The following is a 25,851-nucleotide window of genomic DNA, read 5'->3' as shown; positions in this document are numbered from 1 at the left end:
ATGGCCTAGTAGTATCTTTTTGTATGCCTCAACCTGGTCTCTACTCTTGTATATGTGACGGGTCTTTGCCGGTCACTAACATTTGCTCCCAATTATTTTTTCCATCAATGGACAGTGGGAGGTTTTTTTATATATATATTTGGGAATCCTCTCCTTGCCATAACCCCTCTTTGTGGGAAAGTCTTCAGTGGAGTATAAAATCCCCCTGGAGAATGTTCAAATTTCAGCAAGTTGGTTGTGGATTAAGAGAAAGACCTCTTCCTCAGCCCTGGGAGTCTTGATCAACAATTGAGATTTTTGGAGTAGAGAGAAGAGAAATTTTGGGGAGAAGACTGATGCAGTCTAGAGGGAAGGTGTTACCCCAGGATCCTGAAAGGCTGGACTCTTGAGATCTTTTTGCCTCCATGAACAGAGAAGCAAGGGTGAGAAGAATTTTGGACTCTAGACCAGAGACCTCAAGGGACCTGCAGTTTTCAGAAAGCTGGATTACAGTTGAGAGTTTTGACCTTTTGGATATTGTTAAGATTTTTGAGCTTGGAGATCTTTTTCCAATTTTTGACCAGTGCATGTTGGAACTATACTCTGCTGTTATCCTTCAAGAGGAGGGGTTTCGCAACATGGATGGTGGTGCAGGAGAAAGGAGACTTGTATGGAGAACTGTAATGAACAAGGAAACTATGGTTTTTATAACTTTCATATTTTTTATGCTATTCTTAATTTTCTCAGTTCTGGCCTGGATACTCATTTTCAAGTTAAAGTAAATGCTTATTTTGAACATCACCCATGCTCCCAACTTCAGACTGGCAGACCTGGTGCTGCCTTGGAGGAAGAAGGTCTTATGATCAGAGAGCATCAACCTGGTGCAGCAGGAAAGGATCCTGTAGCAAGGATGTGTCTCCAAGGCCTATTGCCCAGGAGGGAAAGGTTAGGTTGGCCGTCATAGTTGGTGATTCATTTATTAGGAATGTAGACATCCAGGTGGCTGGTGAGCATAAGAATCGTCTGGTAGCATGTCTACCTGGTGTGAAGGTGGCGGACCTCACGCGTCACCTAGAAAGCATTTTAGACAGTACTGGGGAGGATCTGGCTGTCGTGGTACATGTGGGCACCAACGACATAGGAAAATGTGGGAGGGAGGTTCTGGAAGCCAAATTTAGGATTTTAGGTAGAAAGCTTAAATCCAGAACCTCCAGGGTAGCATTCTCTGAAATGCTCCCTGTTCCACGTGCAGGTCCCCAGAGGCAGGCAAAGCTCCGGAGTCTCAATGCGTGGATGAGACGATGGTGCAAGGAAAAGGGCTTCAGTTTTGTAAGGAACTGGGGAACCTTTTGGAGAATGGGGACTCTCTTCTGAAGAGATGGGCTCCACCTTAACCAGGGTAGAACCAGACTGCTGGTGCTAACCTTTAAAAAGGAGATAGAGCAGTTTTTAAAATAGAACAATTCTAACTTATCCCTATCAATTAAAAAGCAGAATGAAAATGCAAACAAAAAACAAACTTTGAAATATTTGTATGCTAATGCCAGAAGTCTAAGAAGTAAGATGGGAGAATTAGAATGTATAGCAGTGAATGATGACATATACTTAATTGGCATCTCAGAGACATGGTGGAAGGAGGATAACCAATGGGACAGTACTATACCGGAGTACAAAGTATATCGCAGTGACAGAGAGGAGCACCTGGGAGGCGGTGTAGCGCTTTATGTCCGGGATGGCATAGACTTCAACAGGATAAACAGTCTGCATAAGACTAAATGCACAATCAAATTTTATGAGTAAAAATCCCTTGTGTGTTGGGGAGGACTATAGTTATAGAAGTATACTACCATCCACCTTGCCAAGATGGTAAGATAGACAGTGAAATGCTAAGACTAATGAGAGAAGCTAACCAAATTGGTAGTGTGGTAATAAATGGGAGATTTCAATTACCCCGATATTGACTGAGTAAATGTATCCTCGGGACATGCTAGAGAGATAAAGTTCCTGGATGGAATAAATGACAGTTTTAGGGAGCAATTGGTTCAGGAACCGAAGAGAGAGGGAGAAATTTTAGATCTAATTCTCAGTGGAGCACATGATTTAGTGAGAGAGGTAATGGTGGTGGGGCTGCTTGGCAATTGTGATCAAAATGGGGTAGATTTTCAAAGACACACGTAAGATACGCAAGTAACCTCTGAAAAGCTGCCCCAAGCTGCCCCTGTGTATGCCGAGCCTATCTTGCATAGGCTCGGCGGCACGTGCAAGCCCCGGGACATGCATATGTCCCAGGGCTTCAAAAAAGAGACGGGAAGGGGGCAGGTCCAGGGGTGTGACAGCAGTCCGGGGATGGGTCCGGGGGTCAGGGGCAGTCCGGGGGCAGGGAGGAGGTTCGGGGGCGGTCCGGGAGTGGTCCTGAGTCCTCCGGCAAAGTGACTTGTGCCAGGGGATGGTACACCGGTGCGCACAATTTACGCCTGCTTCAGGCAGGCGTAACTTCTGAAATAAAGATGGGGGGATCTAGTTATGGCTGGGGGGTGGGTTAGATAGGGGAAGGAAGGGGAAGGTGGGGGGGGAAGGTAGAAAATTTCCCTCCGAGGCTGCTCCGATTTCAGTGGCCTCAGAGGGAAAGGAGGCAGCCTACACGGCTCGGCACGCACAAGTTGTAAAATTGTGCGTGCCCCTAGCACGCGCATGTTATAAAATCAGGCATAGATTTGTTTGCGCTGCGTTGCATGAACAAATCTGTGCTCGAGCGCAGGTTTTAAAATCTGCCCCTATATGATCACATTTAAATTAATGACTGGAAGGGAGAAAGTAAGAAAATCCATGGCTCTTGTGCTAAACTTTCAAAAGGGAAATTTGGTAAAATGAGAAAAATAGAAAAAAACTGAAAGGAGCAACTATAAAGGTAAAAAGTATGCAAGAGGTGTGGTCATTGTTAAAAAATACCATCCTAGAAGCACAGTCCAGATGTATTCCACACATTAAGAAAGGTGGAAGGAAGGCAAAACAATTACCAGTATGGTTAAAAGGTGAGGTGAAAGAAGCTATTTTAGCCAAAAGATCTTCATTCAAAAATTGGAAGAAGGATCCAGCAGAAGAGAATAGGATAATGCATAAGCGTTGGCAAGTTAAATGTAAGATATTGAAAAGACAGGCTAAGAGAGAATTTGAAAAGAAGTTGGCTGTAGAGGAAAAAACTCACAGTAAAAACTTTTTTAAATATATCCAGAGTAGAAAGCCTTTGAGAGAGTCAGTTGGACCATTAGATGATCGAGGGGTTAAAGGGGCACTTAAAGAAGATAAGGCCATCGCGGAAAGATTAAATGATTTCATTGCTTCTGTGTTTACTGAAGAGGATGTTGGGGAGATACCCGTACTGGAGAATGTTTTCATGGGCAATCATTCATATGGACTGAACCAAATTACGGTGCACCTAGAAGATGTGGTAGGCCTGACTGACAAACTGAAGAATAGTAAATCACCTGGACCGGATTGTATATACTCCAGAGTTCTGAAGAAACTCAAAATTGAAATTTAGACCTATTAGTAAAAATTTGTAACCTATCATTAAAATCATCCATTCTACCTGAAGAATGTAACCCCAATATTTAAAAAGGGCTCCAGGGCTGATCTGAGAAACTACAGACCAGTTTTGTCTGACTTCAGTGCCAGGAAAAATAGTGGAAAGTGTTCTAAATATCAAAATCACAGAACATAAAGAAAGACATGGTTTAATGGAACAAAGTCAGCATGGCTTTACCCAAGGCAAGTCTTGCCTCATAAATCTGCTTCACTTTTTTGAAGGAGTTAATAAACATGTAGATAAAGGTGAACCGGTAGATGTAGTGTATTTGGATTTTCAGAAGGCATTTGACAAAGTTCCTCATGAGAGGCTTCTAGGAAAAGTAAAAAGTCATGGCATAAGTGGCGATGTCCTTTCATGGATTACAAACTGGCTAAAAGACAGGAAACAGAGAGTAGAATTAAATGGATAATTTTCTCAGTGGAAGCGAGTGAGCAGTGGAGTGCCTCAGGGATCTGTATTGGGACCCGTACTTTTCAATATATTTATAAATGATCTGGAAAGAAATACGATGAGTGAGGTAATCAAATTTGCAGATGATACAAAATTATTCAGAGTAGTTAAATCACAAGCAGATTGTGATAAATTACAGGAAGACCTTATGAGACTGGAAAATTGCATATCCAAATGGCAGATGAAATTTAATGTGGATAAGCGCAAGGTGATGCATATAGGGAAAAATAACCCATGCTATAGTTACACAATATTAGCTTCCATATTAGGAGCTACCATCCAAGAAAGAGATCTAGGCATCATAGTGGATAAGACATTGAAATTGTCGGTTCAGGGTGCTGTAGGTCAAAAAAGCAAACAGATTATTGGGAATTATTAGAAAGGGAATGGTGAATAAAACAAAAATGTCATAATGCCTCTGTATCGCTCCATGGTGAGACCGCACCTTGAATACTGTGTACAGTTCTGGTCGCCACATCTCAAAAATGATATACTTGCGATGGAGAAGGTACAGAGAAGGGCAACCAAAATGATAAGGGGGATGGAATAACTCCCCTATGAAGAAAGACTAAAGAGGTTAGGCCTGTTCAGCTTGGAGAAGAGATGGCTGAGGGGGATATGATAGAGGTGTTTAAAATCATGAGAGGTCTAGAATGGGTAAATGTGAATCGGTTATTTACTCTTTCGGATAACAGAAGGACTAGGGGGCACTCCATGAAGTTAGCATGTGGCAAATTTAAAACTAATTCTTTTTCACTCAACGTACAATTAAACTCTGGAATTTGTTGCCAGATGATGTGGTTAGTGCAGTTAGTGTAGCTGTGTTTAAAAAAGGATTGGATAAGTTCTTGGAGAAGTCCATTACCTGCTATTAATTAAGTTGACTTAGAAAATAGCCACTGCTATTACTAGCAACAGTAACATGGGTAGACTTAGTTTTTGAGTACTTACCAGGTTCTTATGGCCTGGATTGGCTACTTTTGGAAACAGGATGCTGGGCTTGATGGACACTTGGTCTGACCCAGTATGGCATGTTCTTATATTCGTATGTTCTCTGTTTGGATTTTAAAATTTTTAATTTGCCATAACTGTATGAATAGATATTGGGATGATTGTTACTTAACCCTATTAATAATTTTTGTTTCCATGTTTCTATTGTGCACTGTCATGTACTTCGTGACCATCATCCAGCTGGAGTGTGAGTTTGTGTAAGCAAGAGCTAGTGACAGTGCCAGAGGAAGAGGAAGTTAAATTCCCCCTGCCGGACTTAAACTCTGGCAACCTGTATATACCCCAGAGTTCTGAAGAAACTCAAAATTGAAATTTAGACCTATTAGTAAAAATTTGTAACCTATCATTAAAATCATCCATTGTACCTGAAGACTGGAGGGGACTGGCTACATAGTAACCTAGTTAGGTCTGAAAGTGCTACCCATAGTTCTTCACAAGTGTACCTGTGTGGCCCCTATGCCACAAGAATGTATATATGTTAACAGTGCTAACAGGTTTTATGGTAAAATAGAGGTGCCGCCCTTATGGGCAATTTGCAGACCCTCAAACAGAGTTTAACATCTGTTAGAAGTACATAGGACATGCAGTAGGCAAGAGGTTATACTGGAGCCAAAGTAAGAATGTTCCAGGGCTCTAGGTCATCTGTTTGTCATAGGGTATAATTTGCCCTTCCTGCAGAGCCATAGCAAGGTCATTTGGTACCTAAGGCCAAGTGAAAAAATACATCATTACCCTAAATATAACATACAACACCACAAGCTAGGAGACTGTTAAATGTAGGGGGCTTTAATTCTATTTTTATTCTGCAGTTTCTTTCTGCTCCTTTGGGCTTCCAATTCAGTCAGAACCAATATGGGGATCCTGAAGCCATCCTGATGGTTCAATCAGAACCAATATGAGAATCATGAAATCTTTATAAAAATGTATAATTCACTCTATCTACAATTCTAGGTGGGGTACTAAATTATATACATATTAAAACTTATAACCATCAAAAGGTTCACAATAAATATGTATACATCCATACATCAAATATTAAATGCCATATTAAATTAGTTAGATTTCTAATGCTGGAATAATGAGCATGGAAATATTTTTAGATGTATCTTATGAATAGATCAGAGGATTCAGAATGAGACATATCCAATGTACCTTAAGTAAGAGGCTGGGAATCTGCCCGCTAAGATTGTCTTTGAATATATGGGGGCCAGTTGGATCCCTGGACACATGCATACCCACAGACTTTGCTTCTGCTTTGTCGCAGGTACAAACTCAACACTATAACACATACAAAGGAACTTCAAAATGAAATCCCGAGCATGTTGCTTCCTAGTTCCTCCCTCCCCTTTAAAACCTTGTGCTGCCCACACCACTAGTCATACCCTTCCCATACACAATAAAAAATTATGCATTTAGAATAATTAAAAATAATATTCAGTCTTCTCAGGTAAAAATATTACTTGCATTATGATATATATACATATATTATGTTTACGTGGATTACTGTGGTGCAAGCCTGCAAAAATGATGATTGAAACCTATATGATATCATGCCTATGTAATGGGGGCTGAGTGTGGGCTTGGTCCTGAGAAAGCCGTAAGCAACCTGAATTACAATTACGATATAATAGACCTCTTGTTCTAAAACAGCACTAACTGCCAGCATTCAAACAGTAACAACCCTACCTATGAAATGACAATACTGCAAATATTATAAGAGGTCCTAGAATACCAATGTGCCCTTCTGTAAGGAAAACCAAATAAGCCAAGCTGCTATAGATCCCTACAGACAACTACACTAGCAGAATACCTCACCTTGGTCATAGGTGCAGAACACAGACTCTCAAATACAGAATCAAAAGACCATAAATTATTAATAGAAAGGTTCAGACAAAAACTGAGCAAGAAACTAGAACGTCAGACCCTGTATGCAGTGCAGCAATAGAAAAACAAAAACATTACCATTCTTCATGAAACATACAATAAAATCAAGAAAAATTAAACAATTCTTATAGTAAAACAATACTAATAAAAAAATTTTCAAAATAGCTGACAAACAGAACATCAAATATTTAAAAACTCATATAACTTTTCAAATGCCAATAAAATAATTCAAAACAGCAGACAAATCAAATAACACTCAAATATTAAAATGAATAAAGATTTTTAAAACCCCCCTGCATTCCATACTTGGGAACTTTTGATTTCTAGATTCCATGAGATTGTTGTGGATCAGCAGGGTGAGAGTAGGGGTTGCTGTGCGCACCTTGTCCAAAGTTCGGTCTCTCTCACATACACACAAACACACACACATACACACACACTGTGGGGCAGATTTTAAAAGCCCTACGCGTGCCGAGCCTGTTTTGCATAGGTATGACGACGCGCGCAAGCCCCGGGACATGCGTGTGTCCCGGCGGCTTGAAAAAAGGGGCGGGGAGAGGGTGTGGCCAGAGGCCTCCATAGGGCCTCTAGGCCGGGGGATCGTGCTCCGGCACTTGGCCGGTGCGCGCAACCTACGCCTGCCTGGAGGCAGGCGCAAAACAAAGGTATGGGGGTTTTTTAGGTAGGGCTGGGGGGTGGATTAGGTAGGGGAAGGGAGGAGAAGGTGAGGGGGGTGGAAGGAAAGTTCCCTCCAAGGCCGATCCGATTTCGGAGCGGCCTCGGAGGGAACAGGGAAAGCCATCAGGGCTCCCGTGCACAAGTGTGCACACCCTTGCACGCACCGACTCCAGATTTTATAACATGCGCGCGGCTGCGCGCGCATGTTATAAAATCGGGCGTTGATTTGTGCGCGCCGGGTTGTGCGCACAAATCTATACCCGCGTGTAGGTATTAAAATCTGCCTGTCTTCTATGCTTAATCTCACATATACACACACCCATACACAAACACATGTTCAATCTCACACACACACACATGCACTTTCTGCCATACTCAGTCTCATTCATGCACACACGTGCACTCGCTCTCTGCCATGCTCAATCACATACACACACACATGATCAATTACATGTGCACACATACGCACTCTCTGCCATGCTCAATTACATGTGTACACACACACACGCTGTCTCTCTCTGCCATGCTCAATCATGCACACATGTAGTCTCTTTCCATCATGCTCAATCACACACATGTAGCCTCTCTCTACCATGCTCTGTCACATACACAGTTTCTCAGCCATTCAATCACATACACAGAAATACACACACACACTTAGGCTGTCTCTCTCTCTCTCTCTCTATACCATACTCATTCACACATACACAGGCTTACTCTCTCTGCCATGCTCGATCATACACACAGAAACACACACACACAGTCTGTCTCTCTCTATCACAGGCTCAAGCACACAAACATACACTTACTGTCTCTTTCTTACTTGTTTCTCCCATCTTGAAGCACAAGAAGCAGAAGCAGCAGCAGTAGTGACCTCCCCCTTCAGCTTCACGGCTTAGCAGATTTTTCCTCCTTCTAGCCTCGGAGCACACTGCTTCTGCAGTTGCTCTTGAAGGAAGGCCAGTGCTGCATCTTCGGGCCAATAACCCCACTGTTTCTGACTGCGGGGGAACAAGAGATTCTTCTTGCGACCACCACAGGCTGCACTGCTTCTTCTGCTCATGAACGTTGGGTAGATGAAGGCTGTTGCTTTTTCTGTGGTCCCGCGGGCTGTGCTGTTCCAGCTGCAGTTGGGCAGGGTGGGCCAATGCATCATCTTCCAGCTAGCGAGCTGTGCTTCCTGCTTCCGATGATTATTCTCACAGCTCCATGGACCTCGCTGCTTCTGACGGCAGAGGGAGGGGATCCTGCACAGACCACCTCCACTGAGCATCAGGTTTGGCATTTTTGTTCCGATTTGTCTTCTCCTCCTACAATGATGGCCCAGAGTGGAGTGGGAGGGACACCAAGAGCAGGCACAGCAACTCATCTTCTTCTCTCCCCAGCGGCAGAGCTCTTGAGAACCAAGGGCTAACTCGAAAGGAAGAAAGGCACTTTTCAGCCACATCGTATGAGAGTGGTGGCGCCCCATGGTTGATGGTGCCTATGGCCAAGGCCATATCAGCCGTAGGCTAGCTACAACTCTGCCTTCCTGTCAGACATAGGGGGGGTTACATCCGCTAGAGGCTCAGTCATTGAGGAGAAGTGTTAAAAACTAGAGATGTGAATCGTGTGATCGATCGTCTTAATGATCGATTTTGGCTGGGGGGGGAGGGAATCTGATCGTCGCGGTTTTGGTTTGTTTTTTTTAAATCGTTTAAATCGTAAATCGGGGGAGGGCGGGAAAACCGGCAAACTAAAACAACCCTAAAACCCACCCCGCCCCTTTAAAATAAATCCCCCACCCTCCCGAACCCCCCAAAATGTTTTAAATTACCTGGGGTCCAGTGGGGGGGTCCCGGTGTGATCTTAAACTCTCGGGCCACGGCTGCGTTAATAGAAATGGCGCCAGCGATACCTTTGCCCTGTCATATGACAGGGCAAAGGTAGCGCCGGCGCCATTTTGGTTCCTGTACCCCAACGTCACGAGCGCAGGAGATCGCTCCCGGACCCCCGCTGGACCCCCAGGGACTTTTGGCCAGCTTGGGGGGGCCTACTGACCCCCACAAGACTTGCCAAAAGTCCAGCGGGGGTCCGGGAGCGACCTCCTGCACTCGGGCCGTATTGCCGTATTGCAAAATGGCGCCGGCCATACGGCCATACGGCCGGCGCCATTTTGCAATACGGCAATACGGCCATACGGCCGGCGCCATTTTGCAGCCTAGGCCTACTCAAGGCCTAGGCTGCATTAGGCTCCATTATCCTGGATCTATGTGTTAGGACCATCTGGGTAAGTGGGGGCTGGGGAGTATCCTGGACCCAGAATTTTTTCAGGTGGGAGGCTTGGGAGGCCCCATTTCTTTTTATTATTATTATTTTTGCAATATTTATTTTGCTTTTTAAATTAAATTAACAAAATAAACATTGAACGAAATAAAATTCATGAAACATCAAACCCCCAAACAAAATGATTTTTTTTCTTTTTCCCACCCCTAGAAAAGTCTAATGATGGCTTTAATCGCCCTTAATTCCTTTGTCACCATTTTCACTCCATGATAGAGTTAATCAAGATTCATAAACAATTCTGACATAGCTTTAGGTAGATGTTATAAGTGAAGGAGACTAAAGTGAAAATAATGGCAGACAGAAGGAAAAGTTATGCATGGAAATTAGCAGATCACATATCCAGTTTTTTAACTGAATCTTCTATGTCTAGTTTGGGAGATGGAGAAGCCCAACCAGAGCTTCCTATAAAAGGCTGTCAATAAGTGCATAACAGCACCACTGTGCCCCTACCGATTAATCCAGAGTTGAAAATTAATAAGTTGTGTCAGTTGCTCGCATACAGTGCCTAGAATTTCCTCTGCTTGGCTGCACAACATAGAGGGAATTGTGGGTTCACCATTTTGGAGTAGCACCAACTCTTTAAAGATGTCTGTATGCATGGTTTTGTTCATCTCTTTCTAAAATGCTCTTTCAACATTGCTACAGAAAAGAGCTTGCATTCAAGGATTCTGAAAGAAGTAAAAAAATAATCAGACATTCAGTAATTTACCTCTAAATGGATTTTGTGCTATATATAACAAAAAACTGTTCTTTCCAGCATGTACATGAGCTACATTCTCTGCACTAATAGATATTTGCATATCTGTAACATGTCAGCAAACAGGATTTGACATATGCGATTTTGAAAACTATACTCAACAAATGAAGTTAGCAAAATTGAATAAATACAAATAGGTTGATATTCAAAAGCCATTTAGATGGATAATTGAAAAGTTATCCTTCTAAATGGGTAACCAGCAATATGAAAAACCATACGCAGCTAAACTGTAGATGCATAATGAGTTATGCGGCTAGAATTTAGGAGTGGAGTTAGCTGCATGTTATATTAGCTGCTTAATTTATGTGGCTAATTGTGGTTGAGCCAAAAAGCTGTCCTAATGTTAACCACAAGAACATATGGTGCTAACTTTAAGATAGCTAGTAGCATAGGGATGGAATACTGCGGACTCCTGTCATCCCATTTCCCCCAATAAGGCACCAGACACATTTGTGGCATTTAAATTGGCCGCAGTTTAATACAGCACATCAACCTGAGCCCTTACAACTTATAACTATTAAACAACCCCCTCCAAACAGCGCCCCCCTCCGTCCGAGCCCAGCCCTCCCCTTCTTCACCACCTTGCCCCCAATGGTGAAGTGACGTTTTCCCTTCCCCATCCCCGCCTACTCCGCCTCAAACCAGCGAGAGTAGGCTCGCACCGGGAACTTTGGCCCCGCAGTTCTCTGGTTCTCCCATGTAGCGGCCCCCCCCAACTACACGGGGCTCTCCCCCCCCATCCTTACCCTCATAACACTGCCCCTTACATATACCTTTTTGGGCTCGGGTTTACCGCCACAACAAACCGGTAACATAGCGGTTTGTCCCCCCAAACTGCAGCCTGGTTACCACTTCTTAATCTCCCGCTCAAGCCCTTCTTGTATGGAATTATTAAATAAGTCCATACCTACATCAGAGAGATGTATACCATCCCTGCTGAATAAACCTGGTTCTGACCCCCATGACCAGGGATGTTTCACCCAAAATCCCCCATCCCATCCCATCCATTTTCCTAATTGTCTATTCAATTGTTTGACCCCGGATCGCCAAATCATCTCCTCCTTGTTCCGCAGTCGCACAATGATGTCCGACCATCCTATCAGGATTTATGGCCATCGAATCATAATCTGGGATAAATCTTTTTTCATGCAAGTGAATAACTCCTTACATGATTTTAATCCTATAGCGTTACCACCCAAATGAACCATAATTATGTTCGGTTCACCCCACATTTGAATTCGTTCCGACAAGAAGGGCAGATCATCCCATCCCATGCCCCTCTTGCTAAACCAGGATAAATGCCACCCAACCCTCTCAATGTCCAAATTTTCGCCATACGGCCGCTTCATCACTCTTCTCTGCACCTGATGTATGTAGGAATGACCCACTATCCAGGCACATCCTTCGAACCTTCTCACACCTGCGCGCTCTGCAATTCAAATACACAATTAGTAACTGGCATTGTCTCCCTCCCCTCCCTTCCCCTCCCCCACCTCCCCCTATACGCAGGATGGTTCCAACCCCGAAAAAAAACTGGGCCTAACGTAGGACTGAAATGCGGAAGACTTCCAGTGGCCCAGCCCTTTGATATCGCTTTCTGACAACCCGGCTTCGGCTGCAGAAGTGGCTGCGCCTATACGGAACAAATGCAAACTATAACAACACGGATCACCGCCCACTTTGTTAATAGCTAAGCCCAGGACCTTGGCAAACTGAAAACGTGTGAGGGGGAAACTGTCTTCGTGTATGAAAAATGGGCCCTTCAGTTCTGGCCTTATGCTCAGGTACTCGTGTGCAAGCCATACTGGGAAGACCGACTCGTGAGCATCACGTGACAATGTGATGACCTGTCCTTTCCCTTCCTGATCTGTCTTAGATCTGGGAATAAACAATCTAACCTCCGAATCGCTAATCTGCACGTTTCGTCTTAACATGCCTGTATCCCTGCCTACCTTTCGCGATTTTGCCACTAATTCACTAATCCTCATGGCTCCAAAAAAAGCCCAGGAAAAAGCTACTCTAAACATGGTTGCTTCAAAATTCGACCAACAAACCCGCGGCAGGACCTCCCCTAACACTACTAAGTCCCTGTAACGAATTGGCCTCCTTTTGTCAACCCTAACTCCCTGACCACATTTTCATCCCTCCAGCACTTTCTTCACCCGAAAACTATTCAAAGGGTTCGGTCGTCCATTTAATTTTTGGAAAAAGGCAAAGCCCGCCAATTGGGATCCCACTGTAGACAATGACAGTCCTGCCTGCCTTGCCTCGATTATAAATTGCACCACCTCCCGCTCCGCCACATCCCCTAACCTGCACCCTATATTTCTTAGGAAACCTGCAACCACCATTAATCCAGTGGTGTACGCCTTCCATGTTGCAGGAACGACAGAGCTGTGTATCATCTCCCTTTCTTCATCTTCCCAAGAAGGCCTGCCACTTCCCGGAAATCTCACATTAGGCAGCCTTCCCTGACTGGGCTCTGCTGGAACATCGTGAAAACGAAACATGGCATGAAAGCCCTCCCCCTATCCCCTCCCTTCCTATTTATTTATTTATTTATTTATTTAGGAAATTTTTGAACTAAACTATTGACCCTTTCCCCAATAAACCCCTTGGCCTTTCTTTCTTCTCCCTATCCCCCGTTTTCCCTTTTTTTTTTTTTTAATTCAGTCTCTACTGAATCTGACGCTTCCCTGCAACTGATCCTTTAGCACTTCCTACCTGCCCTGCTTGAGAGCATCATGACACTGGATGTGCTCCACTGCAGGCGTAACATGCATGCCTGAATTTACATTCAGGAAATAAACAAGTGGCTTTGTTATATCTCCAGCAAACATCAGACCCACCGGGGGGGCTCTGGCATCACTTACTTTTGTGGTAACTCCTAGGCCCATTGTCTCACCTCCCTTCCCTCTGCCTAGTACACCACCCATGCTGCTTGTCGCCCCTGTGCCCTGTTCTAATTTACCCTGCCCCACACTTTTATTTGTCATTTGGGTAAGCCATAGGTTTATATCCTGTGTTCCCCAAGACATGAACCGGTTTCCCACCATTTTCTCCCGGAAGCGCTCATTGTAATTGAGCCAGGCCCAACTTTCGTAATCCTTATATGCTCCCAGTATACTGTCCCCATGTGCCAGTAGGGCCCCATATTGATCCAGGTGGTAGTGGCTCGCTAATCTCAGGAAACCCCTCATCCAATTAAGGATGTTCTTGGCCACTTCTGGCTCATAATAATCCGCCCTCTTCTTCTTTTTTCCCTTCTTCCGGCTTTTATTGTCCTCCCTACTTCCTGCTAATAAACAGAAGATGTTAACATATCTTCTCCTGCGTAATCTGCTACGAAGCCTTCTAGGTACCCCCTCCCATAGCTCTGTCAAGGAAACTAACGCTGGTTGCCCCATATCCTGACCTGGACCCACTCCGCTAGCTCGTCTACTTTTTCCGGTCGACCCACTATCCGAGGAAGACGACTCTGATGAGTCTGAACTCCGTGTTGTACTATCACTGCGCCCTCTCTGCTTCTTCCTATTTTTGCTGGACACCTTTGTACTATCCTCCTCGCTGGCATTACCTGTCCTTTCAGCCAACCCTCTGAAGCAACGTTCTCCTGTGCCATGCTCCTGCCTGCCGCCCTGGGATGCAGCAACCGTTTCAAGGCTTCTCTCCTCCCGACACCGCCAACTCTCTCCCGTAGATGTACTCGGCCTTTCGTCGTCATCTCCTCCTGAAACAGCAGAAAAACCACCACCAGTATCTTGCCCGAAATATGCCCTGTTAGCCACGCTCCTGGCCTTAAGTTGTATGGTCTCGCATGGGTAGAGACACCTCCTTCCCCTTCCTGCTACTCCTCTCCCACTTGGAAATATACCTGCTATCCATCTTGCCCCAGTTATCCCTTCATCTCCTGCTCCCTTGTCTCTGTCTGAACTGACCCCTGATATGCCCTCCGCCCCCCCCCCCCCCCTTGTACCTTGACTAGCGCTCACACAAAGCCCTAAAGTAGTGAAACCTGCTCTTATCCCCCTCTGTCTGACTACGGTGTCTTTAAAGGAAGAATAGACGTGACCGCACTCACCACACTCCTGATGCTCTTTTCAGCTGAATCCTTCCCATAACTTCTGCCCGTGTATCCTGGCTCCCTGTACTCCTCTACAGCAATGGAGAAGGTACAGAGAAGGGCAACCAAAATGATAAAGGGGATGGAACATCTCCCCTATGAGGAAAGGCTGAAGAGGTTAGGGCTGTTCAGCTTGGAGAAGAGACGGCTGAGGGGGGATATGATAGAGGTCTTTAAGATCATGAGAGGTCTTGAATGAGTAGATGTGACTCGGTTATTTACACTTTCGAATAATAGAAGGACTAGGGGGCATTCCATGAAGTTAGCAAGTAACACATTTAAGACTAATCGGAGAAAATTCTTTTTCACTCAACGCACAATAAAGCTCTGGAATTTGTTGCCGGAGAAGTTAGTTAGTGCAGTTAGTGTAGCTGGGTTCAAAAAAGGTTTGGATAAGTTCTTGGAGGAGAAGTCCATTAATGGCTATTAATCAATTATACTTAGGGAATAGCCACTGCTATTAATTGCATCAGTAGCATGGGTTCTTCTTAGTGTTTGGGTAATTGCCAGGTTCTTGTGGCCTGGTTTTTGGCCTCTGTTGGAAACAGGATGCTGGGCTTGATGGACCCTTGGTCTGTCCCAGCATGGCAATTTCTTATGTTCTTATGTTCTCAAGTTTGGGACTTGAACTAATATTTCCCTTAACAAGTTTGGTGCTTCCTCCCCCTCTGCACCTTCCTCTAGCTGCTCATTAAATTGCTGCTTGGCTTTCTTCCGCTAAGCCAGGGACTTGTGATCCTTCCCTGGAGGGGCTATTACCTCCTCCCCTTCAAAGGGAAACACCTCCCCCAGAGTTTGACCTCTGTTTAAGGTAGCTTGCTCTTGGGCTCGCGTGGTTACAAAAGTGTGCCTATCCTCCATTAATTCTCTAAGGTGCTTCCATTCTCTCCCCAGAATGAGTTGCACCGGTAGCCCTTTCACCATAGCTACTTCTATTAAATCCTCATACCCTTGGCATTGAATCCATACCTTCTGCACGGGGTGTCGTATCGCATGTCTGTGTACACATCTAACTGTTACATAATTTCCCTGCTCTAAGGTGTCATATAAACCTATTTCCTGCGCAGTTTGTCCAGAGATCAAATATTGGTTGGTACCAGTATCTAGTAAAGCCTGCACCTTATGTCCATTCACTTGCACCTTCTGTAAGTAGGGATTGCGGAGAGAGTTATTCCCCTCCTTTTCTGCTTGAGGAGGGTAAGTGTATGCCGCTGTATAGTGCGGACATTCCCTACGGTAATGCCCTACAGCCCCACAATGATAACATCTCCGGGGTCCGGTCATGCCGCTCCTTACTGGCCCTTTTCCTTTCTCCTTATCGGGAGGACCCTCCTGCCTGACCCCAGCAGTGTTAACTCGAGGAACACCCAAACCTTCTTGCTCCACATTCCCCAAGGCTTTAATTCCTTTGGGCTCCTCTAACCTCCCTTTATGGGCCGAAGCTTTCATCGTAGATTCTGATTTGAGATACCTTTCCGTATTGATAATGGCTCTTTCTAAACCCCCAGCCCCTTGACACACCACCCAGGTTCTCATTGGCAAAGGTAGAGCCTCAATATATTGTTCTAACACCATCATTTCTATTATCTTGGAAACAGATTTGCCCTCCGGTTCTAGCCAGCGATGAGCTAAATCTTTTAGCCGTTGGGCTACTGCCCTAGGACGCTAATTAGGTTTAAGGCAAGTCTCTCTAAAGCGTCGTCTATAGGAGTCTTGCGTTATTCCTAATCTATCTAAGATAGCTGCTTTAACTGGGATCCCGCATTAAAAATAGCCTGGGAAAAGGCTAAGATGGAGAGCACGAATGTGACTAATAAAGATATAAGAATTTATCCTTATTTTGTTATACAACAAGGTTTATTATACCGAGTTGAGGAAGGGCTAACTAAAGAGGAACCTCATCATCAATTACTGATACCTAGTAGTTGTCAGGAGAGGGTTTTGTCTTTAGCCCATGAACATCCCCTAGCGGGTCATTTAGGGGTTCATAGTACATTAGCTCGAGTTAAAAGACATTTTTTTTGGCCAGGGATATATGCGGCGGTCAAGAAATTTTGTAGGTCATGTGGGGACTGTCAACTAGTTGCACCCAGAGGACCTCCAAAAGCACCTTTAGTACCCCTACCAGTTGTGCAAGAACCTATGGTTTGGATAGCGATGGATATTATAGGTCCCTTGGAAAAAAGCAAGAGAGGCCACCAATATATACTGGTAGTAATTGATTATGCTACTAGATTTCCCTGGGCAATTCCCCTACGGTCTACGGGAGCCAAAGTAATAGGACAGGAGTTGATTAAAATTTTCTGCCAATTCGGCTTCCCAAGAGCAGTTCTAACCGATAGAGGGTCTAACTTCAGGTCATGGGAGTTGGCCAGAATGTGGAAGCAGTTCGGGATTAAACACTTGCTTACGGCTGCTTACCATCCTCAAACAAACGGGTTAGTGGAAAGATACAATCAAACCTTAAAGGCTATGCTCAGGTGTTGTTTGAAGCAAGACTCTAGTGACTGGGATCAGTTGGTGCCGTTTTTATTATTCGCTACAAGGGAAGTGCCCCAAGCGTCTACCGGATTTTCCCCTTTCGAACTGACCTTTGGACGTCAGCCACGGGGTTTATTGGATGTTCTCAGTGAACAATGGAGGGGGGAGGAGCCTGAGCAACAAGATGTAGTGAGTTACATTCAGAACCTAAAACAACATGCTGAAAAAGCGCTCAGTCTGGCTAAAGAGAATTTAAGAAAAGCCCAGGATAAACAGAGAACCTATTACGATAAGGAAGCTAGAGAAAGAGAATTTAGGGAAGGTGATTGGGTATTCATTCTGGTTCCTACTTCCCCTAACCGATTAGTGGCAAAGTGGAAGGGTCCCGGCAAAGTGGTACGGAGGTTAGGACCAGTAGACTATGTGGTACAGGTGGAATCCAAAAGACCCCAAGTATATCATGTTAATCTCCTCAAACCCTGGGTAGAAATGCAGGGAATGGGGGCGGAAGTAAGACCTGAAGAAGAGGTAGAATTGGGTCCCCAGATAAGAGACATAGAACTAGGAGGGGACGTACTTATAGGAAATGAACTAACAGAGATGCAGAAAGGGCAAGTAGAGAGGTTAATAGACCAAGCCCGGGATGTATTTTCCCCGCTACCAGGGCATACGAAGTTAGTGACGCACATGATTATTACCCCTCCAGGACAAGTGGTGAAAGAAGACCCTACCGCTTGCTTGAGACCATACAGAAAGAGATGGATCAGCAGGTAGCAGAAATGCTACAATTGGGTGTTATTGAGGAGTCCAACAGTGCTTGGTGTAGTCCAGTAGTATTAGTACCGAAGGTAGATGGGACCATGCGTTTTTGCATTGATTTCAGAATGGTTAATGCCATTTCTACATTTGATGCCTATCCGATGCCCAGGGTAGATGAGCTGGTGGAGAAATTAGGTACAGCCCAGTATCTCACGACTTTAGATCTAACCAAAGGATATTGGCAAATCCCCTTGGAGCCGAGCTCAAGGGAGAAGACTGCCTTCGCTACACCTAGAGGCTTGTACCAATTTGTAAGAATGCCTTTTGGCTTACAAGGGGCAGCGGCAAGTTGTCAGCGCCTGCTGAATAGAGTGCTACATCCCCACCTAAAGTACGCCGCTGCATATATGGATGACATTGTTATTTATTCTAGAGAATGGAGAACTCATTTGGGTCAAGTCAAGGCGGTACTTCAGTCATTGAGAGAGGCAGGTTTGACTGCCAATCCCACAAAATGTAAGGTGGCACAAAGGGAAGTGAAATATTTAGGGCACATAGTGGGGAGGGGAGTAGTGAGACCATTACTGGATAAAGTGCAAAGTATTCGAGACTATGTGCTGCCACAAACTCAGAAGCAACTGAGAGCTTTCCTGGGTTTGGTAGGGTATTACAGGAGGTTCATTCCCCATTTCGCGGAGTTAGCTAGTTCCTTGAATGATATGTTAAAAAAATGAGCTCCTAATAAGTTAAGATGGGAAAAGGAGTCAACCCAGGATTTCAAGAAGCTTAGGCGGGCTTTATGCCAGGAACCCCTATTAAAAGCGGAAGACTTTGCTTTGCCCTTCGTGTTACAAACGGATGCCTCAGGAAGAGGGTTAGGAGCTGTGTTATCTCAGCTCGAAGGGGGGGAGGAACATCCTGTTCTGTATTTAAGCAGGAAATTACATCCCCATGAGGAAAATTATGCTACAATAGAGAAAGAATGTTTAGCTGTGAAATGGGCTGTGGACTCTCTAAAGTATTACTTGGGGGGGAGGCAATTTGATTTAGTCACCGACCATGCCCCCTTGAAGTGGTTACACCAGATGAAAGATTCCAACACTAGGTTAACCCGATGGTATTTAGCACTTCAGGCCTATACATTTGAAGTTCGCCATAGAGCCGGTAAAGAGCATATAAATGCTGATTTCTTATCTCGTTTAGAAGAGAACACTGAAACACCCAGCCCGCGAAGTTCCAGTGTTTTCAAAAGGGGGGGATATGTAATGAGAAGAGCAACAGGCTCCTATCCCAGAGGGACAGTAAGTGGGTCCCAACTAAACAGTTGTCAAGCTATCCCAAAGTGAAACAGCAGGGGGCGTTTAGACAACCTGTAAGGACTACAATACCCAGAGTTCCAGAGTGGCAGTGGAAGGCTCGTGACCAAGCTGAGGCTGAAGTGGCTGCTGACGGTGATCTGGGGGAATTAGAGTCAGCTGAGTCCATGCTGTGGGAAGGAGAGGGTGTGTCCCTGAGTGAGGAGGAAAAAGGAGAGAGCAGTTTCTCTGAGGAGGAGGAGGAGATGGACTGGGAGCTACCTACAGAGGACTCTTCTTTATCCAGCATGGAGATAGAGTAAGTGGAGAAGTAATGTGACACAGAACTGAGAGAGAACCTGGTGGGGGAAATTGTTTGTCTCCCCTGTTTCTCCAAGAAGGCACTAACTAAAGAAGGTACTGACTGAGTGGTAGAGGTAAAACATTACTTATAGCACAGCTGTAGGGGAGAAGGGGTGAGTTGTGCTGGATCCCAAACACAAAAAGGCTGTCAGCGCCAGGATTAAAGCCTGACAGCAGACATTTGGATAAAGAGGTTCCAGGTTGCAGTTTTTCTATCACGGGACTATAGAAGAGGGATTACTGCACAACACAGAGAGAGGAATCAGCTGGAACTAATACTAAACTATTCTTTGTTGTTTTTGTTTGGTTTGTTAAACCCTTGCCCTGTGGGGGAGGGGGAAAACTGTTATTTACCCACTTGTGTGGACCTTGAAAAGGGTACTGGCTAGAGTGACTAGCCAGGTTAAGGATTCGGGCCTGTGTTTAAAGGCTTGCAAATAACCACATTGGAGGGTTGTCAGAGCCGCTAGGAATACAGCGGGCACCATCGGTTGCAGCTGTGCTATCGGGATTGAAGTGCCTGCAAAGCTTTGGAGGAAGAAAATAAGCCCTGCCGGGGAGCCAGTCGGAGGAGCCCACGACACTATGTCAACATTAATTTGGCCTTCCTTCCACCTTTTCTAATGCATTGAATACAACTGGTCCGTGCTTCCAAGGTGATGTTTTTAAACCATGCTCATGCCTGATATAAACTTTTACCTTTGTTGCTGCACCTTTTGATATTTTTTCTATTTTCCTCAAAGATTTCCATTTGAAAAATTAAATTCTAGAGCAGTAGATTTACTTAAGGTCTTCCCTCCAGTCATTGTCACATTTGATTGCATTATGATCACTGTAGCCGAGCAGCTTCACTGCTGTTACCTCTTACACCATATCCTGCATTCTACTTAAAAAATTAAGTCTAAAATGGCTCCCTCTCTCATCAGTTCACAAACCAACTGTTCCATCAAGCAGTTATTTAATCTGGAAACTGTATGCTTGTATGTCCTGATGTGATATTTACTAGAGATGTGAATCGGAACCAGAATCGGATCCGATTTCAGTTCCGATTCACATCTCTAATATTTACCCAGTTGATATTGGGATAATTGAAATCTCCCATTATTACTGTTCTGCCAAATCAGTGCCAGCCACCCTTGCACAGGGTACAGGGTACTCATCTCTCAGTCCTGTCCCAATCAATTAATTTTAAATATTTTTCCCCAGGGTGGCATTGGCAATTTACTCTGAATTTTCTATCAACTTCTAAGCACATATCAGGGTCTTTCCCAGAGCCCCTTGCTACATGAAACAGCTCCACTATGTGCCCTGGTGCATGTTAGTACTCCCGGGATGAGAGTCTGTGGGATAGCTGAGTAACTTCTTAGACTAGAGAGACAAGCCATACTGACTCCAGCCTCTTTCTTATAGAATTCACTTTATTATAATACAATATTCAGAACATGCCCACTGCTTATCTCTAGCAGTATATTTACAGCTAACCTTCAGAACAGTTGTTTTTAGGGGATGCCTTCTCCTGGAGACATTAGGCTTATCTGCTCTCAGCTGAGCTCATGCTTTTATCTTGCTCAGCAGGGTTCTTCTCAGAGTCCTCTCTGTCTATAGGGTTTAAGGTGGACCAGGCTAGATACCTGGTCCCATACAGGTTTATAGAGAGATAGTAAGACCACTCCTTTACACACCCTCTCTCTCAGCTTGAACTCATTGGGGTAAGCACCACTACTCACCCTGGATCCATCCAGGGAAGTACCTTCTCTTCCCCATGAGCCTCTTCTGCCCTCCCACCAGCTAAACTCTGGATACAGGCTATAGGGTCATGCTTTCTCCATCTCTTTAAGGTTAGTCTTAACCACACCCCAAATACCATCATTACCACAATCACCCATTATGCCCTTTCCCATTTGTGAGATACACATGTACTACCAAAATGATTGAAACGAATGGAGCAAAGAATGCACATCCCTACCATTTTGTATCTAAGGAAAAGCTTTTCTGAATATGAAAGACTTGTACTGAAAGTTCCCAGCTCTATAGTGATGCTTAACCAGATCTGATCCATAAATTGCATAATTCCACATGCACTTCGATTTATTCTCAATTATGTTTAGAACTTGATTTTTAAATCTTAAACACACTGAGAATTATAATACATGAGCAGGATGCGATATCGTTACCTACTGTAAGAAACTGAGTACAGTTAAATTCACTTATATACTGTGCAATGTTCAGCCAGGATTCTAAGAAGATGATTTTCAGTGAACCAATACAAGAATGAGACATTTATTTCTGTGCTAGTCTAGGCTTACCATTGAAATCCATAAAAGAAGTGTCCATCATTGTGGTTGACATTGAAAGTTTGCTTAGAGGTAATTGAGATAAGCTGTTTATCATGTGTTTAATCATTTTTCATTTTTTTTAGAGACTACCATAGTTACTTGCAAAACCACAGAACTTTTTTCATATTTTGAGGTCCTATAGTTTCAAGTGGAGCTAAAGATTAAAAATAGCAAAAGAAAAATTCGATAATAGCTGATGTAGGATCTGTTTTAATAAAGCTTTTTTTCTTACTTCATGTCTATGGGCAGAAAGCCGAGTAAATAAAGTCTTTTGTGGCCTATCGGTTTCACTGTTCAGCACAGAAAGAAACAGAACCCTATACGTCCATAAAGATCTGACCTCCTCTTCTGTAGCTATTCTCAGCCGGTCCTTTCCCTGGACAAAACACTCCCTAAAGGAAATTAAGTAGGTGTAAAAAAGAAGTGTTAGCAAAAAGGTGAGAGTTTACATAAGGCAACTTTTTTTCTTTCAGATGCTGCTGCTCTTGATTAAAGGTGTTAAAGCCATCATCAGGTTAGCCAATTAAGGTAAAAATCTGTTATATTAGAGCTGATTTAGAATCTAGGCCCTTTGATGTACATGAAAAAATAGCTTTGAGGTACAGTGTAGTACTTATCTTACTTGACCCTTTAAATTGTATTGAGTCAAAAAGATTTATTTGAATTAAAATAATTATTTGAGTTAGGATTTAGGCATTATTTGAGGATACAGACATTATAGGCATTTCAGAGGCATGGTAGAAGAAGGATAACTAATAGGACACTTTGATATCAGGGTTAAAAAATATCAATATGACAGGGCAGATAAAACTGATAGAGGAGTGGCACCATATGTAAAAGATGGCATAGGTTCAAGCAAGATAAAAATCCTACAGAAAACAAAAGGTACTATTTATAATCCTGGATAGATATTCCATGTGTGATGGGTATCAGTACAGCAGAAATAGTATAGTGACCATCTGGCAAAAATAAAGAAACAAACTGTTAAATGCTAGCTGAAATTTTAAAAGTTTACAAATTTATCAACATAATAATAATGGGAGATTTCAACTATCCCAGCATTGGCTGGGTCAATGTCTCATCAGGACATGCTAGCAGGTTAAGTCTCTAGATGCTATAAATGACTGCTTTGTGGATCAACTGGTCCTAGAACCGACAAGCAGGAAAGCTACTTTAGATCTAATCCTTAGTGGTCCTGGTACAAGGCAGTTACTCTGGTGGGGCTGCTAAGCAACAGCAATCATAATACAATTAAATATGACAATCACTGAAGAGATCTCCCACTCTCAGGCCATCGGCTGCCAGCAATCAAAATGGCGCCGATGGCCCTTTGCCCTTTCCATGTGACAGACTATTGGCGCCATTGGCTGGCCTCTGTCACATGGAATGAGCAAAGGACAGAGGCCAGCCAATGGCACCTATAGCCTGTCACATGGAAAGGGCAAAGGGCCATTGGCGCCATTTTGATTGCTGGCAGCTGACGGCCCAAGAGAGGTAGATCGCTCCCGAGACCCCCGTTGGACCACCAGGGAGTTTCGGCAAGTTGGGTTTTTTTTGGGGGGTGGTTGCAATAAATTACATTTGGAGGGTTGGGGTGGGTTTGAGGTTTTTATTTGGGGGTTTTTTTACTGTACAAACCTGGTTTTAATTAATCAAATTGGAAGGGTCGGGGCGGGTTTCGGGTATCATTTCAGGGGGCAGCCAAAATAAAATTGACCCATACCGCAGGAAAATGAGATTTCCCGTGGCGGGCCGATAACAATGACCAAACCATAAGGTTCGGCCGAAAATTGAATCTGATTGGTGAATGAAAGAGGAGGCGGGCTTAGCCTTGTCCTCATTCACCAATCATGGAAAAAAAAATAAGACATCCCTGAAAATAAGCCCTAACCTGCTTTTTGGAGCAAAAATTAAATATAAGACCTGTCTTATTATTGGAGAAACACGGAAGTAAATAATGGAAGGTTATTTACCCTTTTAAATAATACTAAAACAAGGGGATACTCCATGAAACTAACAACCAACAAATTCAAAACAAATCATAGAATGATAGAATGTACTTTTTCACTCAACATACTATCAAACTGAGGAATCTGTTACCAGAAGACATGATCAAGGCAACTAGCGAAGAGGTTTAAATACGTTTCTGGAGTTAAAGTCTATAGCACATTATTAGCCAGGTAGACTAAAGAAACCTATTGCTATCCCTGGAAGTGAAGTAATAGGAATTAGATCTACCTTATGGGATTTTCTATGTACTTGGACCCTGGATTGGCCACTGTCTGAGACAAGATGCTGGGCTTGATGGATCTTGGTCTGATCCAGCATGGCATGTGTAAGCATCAGGACAAGGAAAGTTAACATCAGATGAACATGTCAGAGGCAAAAATTTTGACATACAGCTAAATAGTAAGGATGTTCATTCGTTTGAATCTTAATTGAAAAATACAATTTCTCGTTCATTCAGTTTTGTCCATTCACCAGAAAAATAATGTGTGGCAACAATTTACTGGTCAATACATCTTGGCAATATAGTTTTTTTTTATAGTGCATACAATCACAAATGTGGTACATATATTTTTTAAATTATACAGTTACATAATTGAAAATCATACAAGGACCCCGACACAGCCGTGTTTCGCATCAGGGGCTGCGTCAGGGGGACCACAACTTCTATGAGTCTGGAAAACTAGAACACGATGCAGGAAACTGTGAGTATATTGTATGCAGTCTAGAGAAATGGGATGAAATGTCATTCAGTTTTGTGTCATTAAAGACTATGGGGGAAAGAAAGCAAAGCATTTATTTTCAATTTCAAGCCAGAAATAGCAGATCCAGATGGGGATGGAGCAGGATCAATCATATTCAAGTACTTTGTCAATCAGCCTATCCCAGCTAGCAGATTAATGTCATGAATTTTATCGCTTTTTTTAAACTCAGAATGAAATGGTTATCAGTTATTACTATGTTAGATGTCAGATACAGAAGGCAGAGGTTCTGAAGCTCCTTGCTTCAGAGTTTAGAATAAAAGACAAACTTCTTTAAATGATTTAGCTATGGACTGAAGTAGTTATATCAGGAGAAATTGTAATCTATCAAGGGTAGTGTCTCCAAACAGGTTAGTTTTTATTAGGGACTAGCTGTACCCAGACATGCGTTGCTGTGGCTCAGTCTGGTTAAATGGAAAAGAAAGAAAAGAGAGAGTGCACATTTCTAATATGTTTAATTTCACAATGCTTGTGGGTATACAATATTTTTTGTTGTTCCATTGTCTGTGCAGATATAGAGATTGTCTGGTTTGCCGACTCTAGAACACGCAACATATAATTGTCCATGTGAGAAGCAATCCGTGTCTAGATGTAAACCGCATAATTCTAGAAATGAAAAAGAATGAAAAAAAAAAAAAAAAAAACTATACTCAGTAAATGAATGGCATGGTAAACGACACAGCTCAATTCCAACTCAATGTCACACAAAATAATTAAATCAAAATGAAAATAAATCGAAATCTATGAAAATTCAATATAACAATGCAATCGGAAACATTGAAATGGAATCATAAAATATTTAGCACAAGCCGTTAAGCCCGTTAAAACAGGCAAGAATTTTGTCCCCTCTCCTCCTACATCTTTGCTCTGTTCTGTTCCTCCCCCCCCTCCCCAGCACCTCGAAGGGCCAGAGGCGGTGGCGGTGGTAGGAGCTGCAGCGGTGGCCGAGGGGGATCTAGCGAGGCGAAATGGTCCTGCCATCCCAACTCCCTCCCCCCTACCCTGGTGCCGGAGGGACAGGCTCAGACCCCTTTCACTCTATCCTTACAGGCC

At 43.7% G+C, this 25,851-nt stretch overlaps 1 long non-coding RNA gene across 1 annotated transcript in view; it reads left to right on the top strand.

The window, feature by feature from the left end:
- The first annotated feature begins 19,528 nt into the window (after window positions 1–19,528).
- LOC115086207 overlaps window positions 19,529–25,851 on the top strand; it is a 30,027-nt gene continuing 23,704 nt past the window's right edge. Inside the window, exons 1-3 of the long non-coding RNA XR_003855153.1 lie at window positions 19,529–19,650; window positions 22,504–22,558; window positions 24,625–24,741. This is a non-coding gene — a long non-coding RNA (uncharacterized LOC115086207). The remainder of the gene's footprint in view (window positions 19,651–22,503; window positions 22,559–24,624; window positions 24,742–25,851) is intronic.

Source organism: Rhinatrema bivittatum, chromosome 2 (assembly GCF_901001135.1).
Source record: "Rhinatrema bivittatum chromosome 2, aRhiBiv1.1, whole genome shotgun sequence".
Taxonomy (NCBI): domain Eukaryota; kingdom Metazoa; phylum Chordata; class Amphibia; order Gymnophiona; family Rhinatrematidae; genus Rhinatrema; species Rhinatrema bivittatum.
Note: the sequence above shows the minus strand (reverse complement) of the source record. Positions and strands in the feature narration are given on the sequence as shown.